A 10,078-nucleotide genomic window follows, 5' to 3' on the forward strand; every position below is an offset into this window, starting at 1 on the left:
GTCATGTTCAGAGAAAGTACATAACGCCATAGGGCGTTGTGTCGATAGTGATCACCATGGTGCACCGATGGGGGAGTGTTTGAGTCCACTTGGCAGATTTGCAATGTCCATGGACATCTCGAGGCTTGTTCTGTCCTGCGCACGCTAGTACACAAGGGGAAAGCTGAAACTAGAATTTGCATATTATCGCAGCTGCAAATCCGAAAGATATCCTGAGGTCTCATGTAGATATCCTGCTTTGATTATTATTATCCTGATTGTACCTTGTTTAGCTACATGAGCAAAAGCAGGGTCAAGATGTCCACCATAGTGTTGTAAGTATTCATTTAAAAGGAATCTTGACTTGAACTTGTAAACTTTGCCCTCAGAGTCGCCCTTGGTTTTAAAAACCAATGTGTACCCATTGGTGGACTTGCCTGGCAGTAACTTGGTTAGATATTCAGGTTTTTCATCAGTTGCTTTAATTCACTACCGATTTTTGTGGACATGAAGTCTTTGCGTCTGTTGTCATGCCTTTGTTTTGGGTTGTGGTGCTTTTTGAACCATGTAAGGAAGATGGTTAATTGGTTAATGGTTATATGTTGTCATTCTTCCAACTGAAGTCTGATGTGATGCCACTTGTAGTATCCTTGTAGTATCTTGGCCATCAGGCCTAACTGGCTGCTAACTTGGGTAGGATATTCTCCCAGTTTTTTTCGGTACTCAATCCCTGAAACAGCCAAAACATTCTTTATCTTAACTGATCATCATCAGTGTTCTCCTATGCTATTGGTTGTTCTTGGAAAATATTTCCTTGGAATTTTCCTAGTGAGCAGCGATGGCATTTCATCATCTGGCTGCCCTGATTAATTTTGAACTCATTATCGAGATCTTCTATATCTAGAGTTCCTATGTCCTCGATGTCAGTGTCTGGTATAGTTATTGTCCCTATACTTGTCCTGCTCAAGTGTGTAGACTTATTTGTCATTTAGCTGTTACAATTCATCATTGATTTTCCTTCTATGCTACCTCTGGTGACAGCACAGCTGTCAACCTTGAAAGCAGCATTATTGTGACAGTCAATGATAGGTACACAAAATAAATTCTGTACTGGTATCTTCCCAGTGAGCAGTGGTGCACGCAGGGGGGTTTCTGAGTACCCAGAAACACCCTCTGATAGACTATTTTTTTTTGTTCAACGGCCGCCATGTTATTAAGACTCACAACTCGCTGCAAAATGCTGTGATTCGTCTGTCAGTGTTAAGGGGGCGGGGCCAATATGATGTGATTCCTTTAGAGAGAGTGTGTGTAATGTATAACTTATACATGTGTGCTATACTGTGTATATATATATATATATATATCTACAGTATACAGTCAGGTCCATAAATATTGGGACATTGACAGAATTTTCAGATTTTGGCCTCTATTCACCACCACAATGGTTTTGAAATGAAACAAACAAGATGTGCTTTAACTGCAGACTTTCAGATTTAATTTGAGGGTAATTACATCCAAATCGGGTGAACGGTGTAGGAATTACAACAGTTTCAATATGTGCCTCCCACTTTTTAAGGGACCAAAAGTAATGGGACTATCAACTCAAAAGCTATTTCATGGACAGGTGTGAGCTATTTCCTCATTATTTCATTATCAATTAAGCAGGTAAAAGGTCTTGAGTTGATTCTAGGTGTGACATTTGCATTTGGAATCAGTTGCTATCAACTCTCAATATGAGATCCAAAGAGCTGTCACTATCAGTGAAGCAAGCCATCATTAGGCTGAAAAATCAAAACAAACCCATCAGAGAGATAGCAAAAACATTAGGTGTGGCCAAATAAACTGTTTGGAACATTCTTAAAAAGAAAGAACGCACCGGAGAGCTCAGCAACACCAAAAGACCCGGAAGACCACGGAAAACAACTGTGGTGGATGACAAAATAATTATTTCCCTGGTGAAGAAAAACCCCTTCACAACAGTTGGCCAAATCAAGAACACTCTCCAGGAGGTAGATGTATATGTGTCAAAGTCAACAATCAAGAGAAGACTTCACAAGAGTGAATATAGAGGGTTCACCACAAGATGCAAACCATTGCTGAGCCACAAAAACACGAAGACCAGATTAGAGTTTGCCAAACAACATCTAAAAAAGCCATTACAGTTCTGGAACAACATCCTATGGACAGATGAGACAAAGATCAACTTGTACCAGAGTGATGGGAAGAGAAGTGAACGAAAGGAACTGCTCATGATCCAAAACATACCACCTCATCAGTGAAGCATGGTGGTGGTATGGCGTGGGCATGTATGGCTGCCAATGGAACTGGTTCACTTGTATTTATTGATCATGTGACTGCTGACAAAAGCAGCAGAATTAATTCTGAAGTGTTTCGGGCAATATTATATGCTCATATTCAGTCAAATGCTTCAGAACTCATTGGACGGTGCTTCACAGTGCAGATGGACAATGACCCGAAGCATACAGCAAAAGCAAACAAAGAGTTTTTTAGTTTTTTTGGAATGTTATGCAATGGCCAAGTCAATCCCCTTACCTGAATCTGATTGAGCATGCATTTCACTTGAAGAAGAAAAAACTGAAGGGAAAATGCCCCAAGAACAAGCAGGAACTGAAGACATTTGCAGTAGAGGCCTGGCAGAGCATCACCAGGGATGAAACCCAGCGTCTGGTGATGTCTATGCATTCCAGACTTCAGGCTGTAATTGCCTGCAAAGGATTTGCAACAAAGTATTAAAAAGTGAAAGTTAGATTTAGGATTGTTTAGTTTGTCCCATTACTTTTCAGTGGCAAACGCAGGATTTCTAGAGGGGGGTTTCTAAATGCTTGATTTTAGAGCGAGTGTGGCCAGTCCATGAAGAGGGCATAATTAGCACTTAACCAGCTTTAATATGTTACATACAAAGTATATTGTGTGTGATAATTCCAGCACATACAGGACCAGCGATTACAGTAACCCATTATATGCGGCAGTAAGGCCATCCTGCCTGAGCTGAATGTATTTACTTTAGATGTGGGCACCATTCCAGAGCATTGGAGCAAGTTCAGGAACCTGGAGGAGCAGCAGAAGAACCTAGCACTTCAATGGACATATATGTACATATTGGGCTCTATAGCAGTGCATCCCTAACAGTACATGTATTCCAGATCTCCTAGTTGGTGCACAGGTTATTTATCACTGGCTGATACATGTTAAAAGATCCACAGGTGGTGCTAATTATTTCATTTGTGATACTGAGAATAAAATGCAGTACTAGTAAAATTCTATTATATTACTATTTCTATTGTGGTCATGGTGTGGGCTGGGGAGGGGGGTTTCCAGGCAGACGGAACCCCCCCTGCATTTGCCTATGTCTTTTGGCCCCTTAAAAAGTGGGAGGCACATATAGAAACCGTTGTAATTCCTACACCGTTCACTTGATTTGGATGTAATTACCCTCAAATTAAATCTGAAAGTCTGCAGTTAAAGCACATCTTGTTTGTTTCATTTCAAAGCCATTGTGGTGGTGAATAGAAGCCAAAATATGAAAATTCTGTCAATGTCCCAATATTTATGGACCTGACTGTATAATATAAGGGCATATTAAGGCTAAATAAAAAAAAACAGAATTATCCATAGATATAACGAGGTGGGGGGCATGGTGTTTAAAGGGCTACACCTCAAAAGCTATAGGAGGTGCCGAGCTGAAATTTAGCATGGGCAGGTAGAACCGTCTCTTGGTGCTGCATGCCAAATTTCAGGGCAAAGAAGTAAATATACATATATATATATATATATATATATATACTGTATGTATATATATATATATATATGTGTGTGTGTGTATATATATATATATATATATATATATTGTATATATACACCCACTATATTGACAAAAGTATTCAGCCGCCTGACCATTACACCAACAGGGACTGTACTGACATTTTATTTCAAATACATTGACTTTAATATGGAGCTGGTCCCCCTTTTGCAGCTATAACAGCTTCCACACTTCTTGGAAGGCTTTCCACAAGATGTTGGAGTGTTTCTGTGGCAATTTGTGCCCATTCATTCTGTAGAGTATTTATGAGGTCAGGCACTGATGTTGGACGTGAAGGCCTGGCTCGCCATCTCCGTTCCAGTTCATCCCAAAGGTGCTCAATGGGGTTGAGGTGAGGGCTCTGGGCGGGCCAGTCACGTTCTTCCACACCACACTCAAACCATGTCTTTATAGTCCTTGCTTTGTGCACTGGGGCATAGTCATGTTGGAATAAAAAAGGTTTTTCCCCAAACTGTTGCCACAAAGTTAGAAGCATAACATTGTCCAATATGTCTTGGTGTACTGAAGCACTAAGAATGCTCCTCCCTGGAGATAAGGGGCCTAGCCCAAACCCTGACACACAGCCCCATACCATTATCCCTCCTCCACCAAACTTCACAGTTGGCACAATGCAGTCAGGCAGGTAACGTTCTCCCGGCATCCAAACCCAGACTCGCCCATCTGACTGCCAAACAGAGAAGCGTGATTCATCATTCCACAGAACACATTTCCAGTGCTCCACAGTCCAGTGTCTGTGAGCTTTACATCACTCCATCCGACACTTGGCATTGGACATTCCGTTAAGCTCCCGCCACACAGTGTTTGTGCTTACATTAATGACAGTGTAGGTTTGGAACTCTTCAGCTATGGAATCTTAAGAGCATTGGCGACTTTTACGCACCATGCGCCTTAGCAGTCATTGACCCCACTCTGTGATTCTACATAGTCGTCAGCTTCAAGGCTGAGTTGCTGTTGTTCCTAAAACGCTTCCACTTTCTAATAATATCACTTACATTTGACCATGGAATATCCAGCAGGGATAAAATTTCACGAATTGTCTTATTGCCAAGGTGGCATACTATCACAGTACCACGCATGAAGTCACAGAGCAAACCATTTTGTATCACAAATGTTTGCAAATGTAGATAGCATGGCTTGGTGCTTGATTTTATACACCTGTGGCAACGGCCTGATTGAAACATCTCAAATCAATACTTAAAATATATGGCCAAATATTTTTGTCATACAGCCAATGTCATTAAGAACTGTCTTCAGTGTAAAGAAGAACAAGGTGCCCTGGAAGTGATGATATGGGCCCCACATAGACCTGATCTCAACATCATCAAGTCCATCTTGGATTACAGAAGGATTTGAGCGAGCCTACATCCACAGAAGATCTGTGATTTCTCTTCTGTTCATTCACTTTGCATTTTGTTAACTGATAAAAATAAACTAATAACACTTCTATTTTTTAAAACATTCTTACTTTGCAGCATTTTTTCCACACCTGCCTAAATCTTTTGCACAGTACTATATGTATACAATATATATAATGTCAAATGGGTACTTGAAATGAGGACTTGTTAGGCAGATTTCTGGTGAATATACAGTGTCTTTTTCCTCGCAACAAACAATCAGGAACAGCATACTCAGGCTTAGGCCTGGAAACACAGGTCCATACAGAAAAATAAACAAACATAAAAGGTCCAAGCACTCCTCATGCTAAGCAGTTAGTCCACTGCAGTGGCTTGCAGCCACAATCAGCCATGCTCTCCCAGCAAAGCCCTTGGTCCCTAGTGACTTTGTCCTAATAACTGGCCGCTTGTCGGCATCAGTGCCCAGAACACTAGGTGTAGGAGAGTTTTAAACTCTGTCTCTCAGTCATGAGCTGCAGCTGGGCCTGTGCAACTGTGAAAACTTGGAGTTCCACACCTCCACTGCTATTGCAGAATGCACAGGCTTCACTCTAGCCTCCCTTGGAGGGAACTGATCCCACAGGAATGTGGGCAATTCAGGTGAGAGACAACCCCTCTCACCACACATCCCCCCTTTCGCTTTTCCAAGCTTGGGGAAGTGCACTTTTCCTTTTGCGACAGCCGAGACCATTCAGCCTTCTGAACCACCTTTCCAAGTGTGTCTTCTTCATACCTCATGAACATGGTGCCTTCCGGCAGAGTAGCAACCAACCCTCTTTTCTTGTGGACACTTGGTTCTACTCTTTTCTTCTGCCCCTCAGACAACGTATCCACAAAGAGACTGTGGAAGAACCAAGTGACCTAGCTAGGGGCACAGGAATTGATGTCCCCTCTTGACAGGGTTTGAGCAAGTTAATATGATATATCTGCTTCATATGTCTTCTTCCTGGCTGCCTGACATGATAATTTACTGGTCCTACAGGTTCCACCACTTCGTTCAGCCCATGCCAATGGTCAAACAACTTGCTTTCTTGTGTCGGTAGTCATTCATATAGTGTACTAACGAATTCCATGACATTTGGTTCTTCCACCTTCTGCTATTCCCATCCTTCTTTTAAAATGTCCAGAATGCCTCTAGGCTGTCTTCCAAAAAGAAGCTTGAAACGTCTGAACCCGGTTGAGGACTGGGGTACTTCACATATAGCAAACATGAGCTAAGGGGCACTTCATCCCATTCCAATTTACTATCTAGGACAGCTCGGCAGATCATACACTTTATGGTCCTATTGAACCTTTCCACCAACCCATCCGTCTGTTGGTGATTCCTAACTTCTTAAATTGCTCTGCCATTACTTGGGACATGAGTGGCGTCCCTTGTTCAGTAAGGATTTCTTTAGGGAATCTGAGGTGAGACCAATGAGATCCATTGCAATGCAGTCAAATGGTACCCCAACAAGAGGTATTGGCACTAGCGGTGCTCTCAAATGAGGCTTTGGACTAGTCTTCTGGCACACGGCACACCGTTGGCAGAATCTTTTTTCTTCAGCCATGATTCCTGGCCAAAAGAATCGGAGCAAAATATGTTTCAGTGTATTCTCTTCTCCGAGATGACCTCCCCAAAGATGGGTATGTGCTGGTCGCAACACTAGTGGTATATGTACCCTGGGCACCAACAACTGCTCAATCTTCTTCCCTTGCTCCATTTTGACTCTATATATAGTAGATCAGCTTTAAGGACAAAATATGGAGTGTCCTCCGGTGGGTAGGCAGTTTTTACGATGCCATTAACTTCTATGACACTAGACATGGTTTTCCCGAGGGCAGCATCATTTTGTTGATCTCGGGCAAAACTTTGCAGGTCTATGTCAGCCGGCAACCTATCCCAATCTGCACTGGGACCATCCTCATTTAATATTGGTAAGCCAGACGTTCCTTCTCCAAAGAGGACTGGCCATGCTTTTCCACTCTTCTCCCTTTCCCGAGGTAGGGTCTTGGAGACTTTACAGTGGCATTGTCTCTGTGGTTCCTTTAAGAATCAACAAATGCCTGGGAAATTGTATCCCAATATGATAGAATAGGGGAGCTTAGGTCCAACCGCGGTGATCACCTCATAAGTGCACCCCTTTTTGATGAGGCTCACTCTCACCCAGGAGAAGTTTTCTGTGGATCCATGAACGCAGAGTACTTCAACTAACCCTGGCATCTTTTCCACTGGCCTGGACAGGACAGCTTCTGAGATCAGGGTTAGCTCCCTCCCTGAGTCTATAATAGATGGGAGTTTTCAGCCATTCAGTAACACAGTTTCCCAAATTAACAGGGGTCTGGAATCCAGGGTTACCATCGTGCAAAAGCAGGGTACGTAGCACCCATACTAGCAACCCCACACTCCATAGGCTCTGTTTTTCTGGGACTGCCCCACCTTATATGACCTGGCTCTCTGCACTCATAGCAAACGACCCTGGCATCTCCAGCTGTGTTTCCTTGAGGAGGGGTGACAGTTGGTGTCACAGGCCAATGGGGTGCCATATTAATGGGTCGCCCATTGCCTGGTTTCTTTTCTGGCATCTTTATCATATTTCACGCGGTCTCATACTGCCCAATACTGTAATTAATTCCTCTAAATTCTGAGGATCAGCATGCATGACCCAGCGCTGCATATTCCACCCTAGGGTTCTTATATACTGGTCAATAACCACTCTCTACAATTTGAACAGTAGTGCAGTCTTCTGGCTGGAGCCAACTTCACCTCTGTCTGATGAGTTCTGCCACCTGCTTCCAAATTGGGAGCCCTGGTAATAGGGTCCATTCATGGAAACACTGCGCTTTCCCAGAAGGAGTAAGACCTGACCTGGCCAGAATGGCACTTTTAACCAAAGCTGGCCATACACACTCCAATTATCGGGGCGATCCGCCCGATATCCGTGGATCGCCCCGATAATTGTAGCATATGTGCGGGTGACCGAGTGTTAAATATTGCTTGGTTGGGCATGCCGTATTGTCCAGCATGCCCGTCCGATGCAATATTTATAAGGGTAAACTGTCGGCCACATCAGGCAGTGTATGCCCAGCCGTGGCTGACAGACAGATATTTCCTGTGTTCCTTCCCATGGAAGGAACAGGGAAATGTCTCCCACCGGGGGCAGAGTGCAGATGTCGGCCAATATCTCACAGTGTATGCCGCGGACATCTGTGGCTGGCAGGCTGCCAGTTAAAATGTCTGTCGGTCTGATAGGCATTTTATCTGCACGTGTATGCCCAGCTTAAGTCATAATTCTCCGCATCAGCAGAGGATAGATTAGCATAGGCTTTCTGAGCCTCACCAGTGAGATAGGGGGCAAGTCTATCAGCCCAAGTATCCACTGGCCATTTTAAGCACTTTGCCACGCTCTCAAATATTAACAAATACACCTCTGGGTCATCTGAAGTGGTCATTTTCTTTAGATGCCCTGCAGCATTTGTTGTGCTCATTGATTAATTGTAACATTTGCTCCTCTCTCTTTTGATGGGAGGCTAGCAAATTTACTATAGTACAAAAAACGTCCTCCATTTTTATAGTGGGAGGTATATGTAAGAACTTAGTGGCAATGTAAAGTCTGACAGTAACAATAGATTGACACTTCCTAGATCGACATATAAATAGGTTGACAGTTAATAGATCGACACATAAAAGATCACCGAGTCCAAGTTTGACACCCAATAGTTTTGACAGTTAATAGATCGATATATCAAAGATTAACGAATCCTAGATCGAAACTAAATAGGTCGACAGTTAATAGATTGACAAATAAATGATCGACAATTCAAAAAGGCATACATTCTAGATGCTGCCCCGCTAATAGCACATCCCCCGCCGTTACTTTCAACCGTGGCACTACAGGTCCCAGCCAGCCCTTACATCCCTGCAACCGCACATGGCACTGCAAGCCCCAACATCCACCCTGCAGCCCTTGTCCGTAATTGCTGGGCACCCCCATGCTCTGCAATGCACCCCTTCATCAACCCCCCCTCCCTGTGCTCCCCGCTATTCCTGGGCAACCCCTGTGCTGCACTGAGACTGCCTATTACGAAGAATACACCGGCCACAGGCAGCCGCTCTTTGCCACTGAAACGGCATACAGCTGAGTATTGAAATACTGCAGGATAGAGAGTGCTCGAATACAATTGAGCACACACCGGGGCGGAGGTGTCCAAGCCATCAGGCGGATTCTCTCCAAACAGCGGAGAGACAGCTCACCGACAGAGCGCTGACTGACATTTATTCTGGAAAGGCATATATCGGACCTCCCACCAGGTGAACTAATTCCTCCATCTACATACTATCCCCGCAGGTATTATCAACCAACAATTAACATTTGCAGCGTATAAATTCCTTTTGATACAAACTTACCTCTGACTTATCAGTATCACTTTGGGAACACTGAAATTGGAAACATGTTTATGATAACACACCTACTGAGTAAAATTGCCACAGTGAACTGCGGACTGTTACATACTCAATACTGTGGCTAATCACCGACTCTTATTCTACAAAGCCTCAAAGGATAAAACTGTTTTGATATATAATACTAAAGGGACCTATCCATTAGCAGATGTATTTCTGAGCGATAAAAGACAAAAGATATCCCTTGAAAATTCTGGTGGCTGTGTTGCACGATATCGGTCATGTACATGACAGATTTCGGCAACCGACGAACGATGAGCGATATCGATCACATCATTCAGGGAGTGGATTTTTATCTCTGTAGCTGCTGCTAATATCTTTCGTTGTTCGACGTTTACCACATAAAAACTGCACAATATTGCTAATATCGTACAGCTATATGTGATAATTGACCAACATGTTGCAGATATCATAGATGCGATT

The sequence above is a fragment of the Taudactylus pleione genome, unplaced genomic scaffold (assembly GCF_031769625.1).
Source record: "Taudactylus pleione unplaced genomic scaffold, aTauple2 ptg000337l, whole genome shotgun sequence".
Lineage (NCBI taxonomy): Eukaryota > Metazoa > Chordata > Amphibia > Anura > Myobatrachidae > Taudactylus > Taudactylus pleione.